Raw genomic sequence first — 5,423 nt, forward strand, 5'->3', positions numbered from 1 at the left:
CGTCGCCCCTGCCGCCGCCCGGTCACCCAAGCAGCAGAGCCGCCTCGCTTCCGCTCTTCGTCGGGGTCCCGCGAGAACTTCCTCACGAGGCCCCGCCCCGCCCCCGCGAGACTTCGCCTGGCGGAAAAGGCCCAGAGCGCAAGCGCCGGGCCCCTGCAGGTGGAGGCCATCTAGGTGCTAGGGCGCTTGCGCGAGACCTCCCCGCGGCAGGTGGCCCCGGCCCGGCTCCGCCCGCGGGTCGCTGTAACCCTCTCGGTGCCAGAGCGGTTAAATTACAGCTCAGTTCTAAAGGATCCCTTTCCACACTCTAATCACTTCCTCTTTCCTTTCCACTAAACCGAGGCAGTGCGGGGAAGAGGGAGGGATCTCCTTCCAGTATGAAGCACGCCCAGTACAGGACCAGGTCTTGAAACGTTTGAGAATCTGGTCCATACAAGCTGCAGTGTTAGATGAATTAGTGGATTCGTTCTTTCATTGATTGAATCATATGCTAAGCACTGTGCCGAGTATAAATGGTACAACGACGAACAGAAATCTTGGCCCTCAAGCAATTCACTGTTTAGAGAAGTAGGAGAAAATAATAATAATAATACCATAATAACAAATAATACCATAATATTGTTATAATGCTTTGGGGAATGCTGAGGGAGCTGAAAAGATGGGGGAGGAGTCACTACTCTACCCATTGCAAAAAGCCTTCATAGAGAAGGTGTTTGGTGATGTCTGAGCTGTCTTGGAGGATGAGTAGGAGTTCGCCAGGCAGAGAAACCAAAGTTAGGGCATTTCAGGCAAAGGGACTGGCATGTCAGTGCAGAGGAACGGAGGCGTGAGGGAGAAAGTCGTGTTCTGTAAAATGCTAAGTAGTTACATTCCTTTATGAGGCCGGTGAGTACCAGGGAATGGCAGAAGATGAGACTTAAAGAAGTAACTTTTATTTTTCAGTTCTAAAAGCTCTTTCCAATCAAAGAAGAGGACAGAACACATCTAATGTTAACGTGCTCTCTGGAAGCCAGCAAAATAGCGTTGAGATTAGAAGAACCAAATATCTGATTCTATAGAGAAAACAAGCCCGTTGAAATAAGGAAAGTGAGTTGACATTTCACCAAGTATTAGTTGAGCATCAACGGCATGCAAGGTGCTCTGCAGGGTAAAAGATGATCAGACAAAGCCTCTGCTTTCAGCAGTTTGTAATCTAGTGCTGACTGGCCTGCAAGACAAGGAGGTGGCCCCAAGTGCCAGTGAACCACATACAGGACTACAGAGGAGTGAGCCATTACTTGGCGTTGAGGTAATCGGGGAAGATGTGGTTTGAACTGCGATGTGAAAGCAGGGAGGAAAGAGTGATAGCATCAGCCAATATTTCAGATTGGCCAGAGCCCAGGGTTTGGGGAGTGGAGTAAAGAGATGCACCGCTTAGGTTTCATTGTCAAGTGATGTGCAACCTCTGAAGGTTTCTGAGTAGAAGATGTCTGTTACGAGGTTACAATAACAAGAGAACCATGTATTTACCACCTGCTGTGTACTAAAGTCATAGTGCTCCTACAGGGAGGATAATATCTCTATTTTACAGATTTGGAAACTGGATTAGATAAGTTTGTAATTTATCCAAGGAAATCAAAATACAGTAGACCCAGGATTTGAACCCAGGCCTGTTTTGTTCTAAAGCCCATGTTTTTCCCCCCACTGTGACACTTTGTTCTAGAATGGTGGCCAGAAAAAATAGAAATGAAAGGGAAGGACTTAGCTGCTGAGCAAAAAGGGGGAGGAACTGAGGGAACAGTTGCAGTTCTTTGTTCTGAGAATGGCGAGAACAACACAGAAATTTGCCAGTCAAGAGGAATAGCTGATTGGAGTGGGCAGACACAGGGAACAGGGAAGGGGCAGGTGAGGAGATGATGATGACCCAATTTTGGAAATGAAGAGTTCAACACTCCAGAAGACACACAGGTGGAAATATCCAGTACACTGTTGAAAAGCTCAGTGTGTTCATTCATTCTCTCCACCAACATTTTTTTTTTTTAAAAAGATGACCGGTGGGCCGGCCCCTCTCCACCAACGTTAACTTAGCATCTATTCTGCAGAGAGCAGGACAACCCTTCACAGATTTTGCAACCTAAAGGAGAAGACATACCTCTGACAATATGACAGGAGTAGTACTGGTGGCTTTGGAGACATAGCAGAGGACCTGAACTTGTCCAGGATCAGGAAAGGTTGAGGAAGTGAGGTTTAAGTTGAGACCCCTGTTAGTATGAGAGGAAGAAAGCGTTCTAGGAGTGGGTACAGCATGTGTAAAGGCCAGATAGTAAGACAGAACTCAAGGAAGCCAGTTATAGCTGGGATGAAGGATAATGTGGCATGAGGGTGAAGCAGTGGGAGGGGCTCATGAAGGGACTTTTCAGCATTGTCGAAGACTTAGGACTCGATTCTTAGGATACTGACGCAGGGTTGGGCCACAGTTAGATATTCATCGTCACAATACTTCCTCACTCTGGCTGCAGAGTGGAAAATCAATAGGAACTAAGATATATTATCATTTACAAGATGTCTCAAGTCCTTTGCAAGGTTCTTAAAAATCTGGACAGTTAGCTCAGTTGGTTAGAACATGGTGTTAATAACACCAAGGTCCAGGGTACAATCCCTGTACTTGCCAGTCGCCAAAAAAAAAAAAACGAATACCAAGATCTGGCCCCTGCCTGCCAGCCACACCCTCTCAGTCCCCAGCCAACACACACTCCACCAATACTAAACCACTGTGGTTTCCAGAAAGTGCAAAGATCTTTTGAGCATCTGTATCTTTGCACATGCAATTTCCTCTGCTCAAATGGCCTTCTCCCCTTTGTTTAGGTCCCTAAGTCAGTTTTAGGGCTTCTTCATCAAGATTCCCACTATTCCTCCAATCTCACTGCACCAATATCGTTTGTTTACTCTCCCCCTGCCGCCCTGCCTGCCCCCAGTGGTCTACAAGCTCCCAGACAGACAGGACCAGGCCTTTTCACATTGTATTTCCCGTACCCAGCACAGTGCGTGAAGTGAATGAATGGGTGGATGGATGAATAAATAACAGAAGCTGACTAGAGATAAAAATGTGCCTTCTTTTCTGTGCAGTGGCGATATTTGAAGCTAAGGAAGTGGGTGAGATCTCAGAAAAGAGTAGATGCCTGAGAGGACGAGGGAAAAAGTTATGTTCGTCCTTTTAAAACACAGCACTATTGGGCCGGCCCGGTGGCGCACTGGATAGTGCGTCGCTTGGGAAGCGTGGTGGCGCTCCCGCCCGAGGGTTCGGATCCCACATACAGACCGGTTCCCGCTCACTGGCTGAGCGAGGCACGGGGGCAACACCGAGGGTTGCGATCCCATTGCCGGTCCTGGTCCGGTACGAGGGCGATACGGGGGCGACACTGAGGGTTGCGATCCGTTGCCGGACACGGAAAAAGACAAAAAAAAAAAACAGCACTATAAAACAGACTCTAAGTATGTCTATGTAAAAATATATACATATGGGCCATTGGAAGGGAATGTTTAAAAGTAAAAATAATTGTGTTGAAATGGTGCAACTGTGGGTGACTTAAAAAAAAAAAGTCAACATTTATTACATTGTCTTTTTGATAAAAAATTTTTTTTCCTGTAGACACGGGCTCAGCAACTTGAGAGTTCATTGCCCAAGATCATTCCATGCGGAGAAAAAAAGGCATTTGAGGTAGTAGTATTTTGAATGTGTGTGGCTAATGTTAAAAAGTGGAAAGAAGGGCCGGCCTGTGGCTCACTCGGGAGAGTGCGGTGCTGATAACACCAAGGCCACGGGTTCGGATCCCATATAGGGATGGCTGGTTTGCTCACTGGGTGAGCGTGGTGCTGACAACACCAAGTCAAGGGTTAAGATCCCCTTACCAGTCATCTTTAAAAAAAAAAAAAGTGGAAAGAAATTGGAATAAGAACCTAGTTGTGAAGTGAAAGACACACCCTGGTATGAAACCCTGTTGCAACTGTAGCAAAACTTGCTAATTACAAACTGGCCACATCAGTCACTTCACAAATTAATCACCAAAAAGCCTCTCCTTTCCTTTGGTGGTTGTGTTTATTTTGAGTCATGGGAGAGGGTTTCTAGCCTTATTTTCTGAGTTATGGTGCTGCCACCTACAGGTAAGAACTTGGCATTGCCCTGGGATTTACTGAACCTTGGAGGGCCATGCAAACCTGGCCTGATAATTGACCCCCTCCCTTAGGAGCTGGCTCAAGACCATCTCAGGCACAGCCTCTGAGCCTACATTCCTGAGATTTCACTTTAGTGGGAAAGAAGCACAGAGCTAGTGACAGCCTAAATTTGGTCATTTGAAATTCTACTCCCACTTGCCCAATTGATCTTCGAAGCTCTCATCTAGAATTTCCTTTGCTTAGGTTGTGAGCTAAGGCTGCATGCTCCTTTCAGGCTTCCACGGTTGCCCCTGATGCTGAGCCTGCCAATGAGACATCAAGTGCTGTGACTCCCTCCTCAACAGCCTGACCTGGTTCTAGTACCTGACCCGGCCCATACCCCCATCCTTCCTGGGTGGCTGCTCCAGCCTGCCCCCTCCGAGTCATTATCCACAATGCAGCCAGAGTGGATTTTCTAAGACATGAGCTGAATCAGGGGGTCATAGACCGGATTCAAAAGTCCTCAGAATGCCCCATATGGCCTTCCATGGCTGGCACCTGATAACTCTAGCCATCTCCCTTTGAATTCTTTGTCCCCAGTCTTTTGAACTATTTATGGTTTTCTGAATAACTATAATTTTCTTACAGTTTTGTACATACTGCTCCTTTGGGCTCGAATGCCTCATTTCCTTGCTTTCCCTATCTTCACACCTGGCTCCTGTCAGTCCTTCAATACTCAACTCAGGCGTCACCTCCTCCAGGAAGCCTCTCCCGATGATCTGGTTCATCCAATGTGTTCTCGTAGAACCATCAGCATCACTCCATCATCGCTCTTTTCATGTTGTGGACTGAATTCTACATCCTCCAAATTCATGTGTTGAAACCTTGGCCCCTGCTATCTCAGAATGTGACTGTATTTGGAGATAGGGCATTTAAAGAGGTGATTATGTTAAAATGAGGCTGTTAGGATGAGTCATAATCCAGTCTGACTGGTGTCCTCAGAAGGAGAGGAGATTTGGACACACAGAGAGACACCAGGTATGCACACACAGAAAAAGACCCTGTGAGGACACAGCCATAAGGAGGCCCTCTGCAAGCCAAGGAGACATGCCTCAGAAGAAACCTAACCTGCTGATATCTTCATCTTGGACTTCCAGCCTCCAAAACTGTAAGAAAATAAATTTTTATTGTTTAAGGCATCCAGATTGTGGATTTTGTTATGGGAGCCCTAGGAAATTAACATCTACTCACTTGTCCTCCCCCTTTAGACTATGAGTTCCTCTCGGGCAGAG

The sequence above is a fragment of the Galeopterus variegatus genome, unplaced genomic scaffold (assembly GCF_000696425.1).
Source record: "Galeopterus variegatus unplaced genomic scaffold, G_variegatus-3.0.2 Scaffold219, whole genome shotgun sequence".
Lineage (NCBI taxonomy): Eukaryota > Metazoa > Chordata > Mammalia > Dermoptera > Cynocephalidae > Galeopterus > Galeopterus variegatus.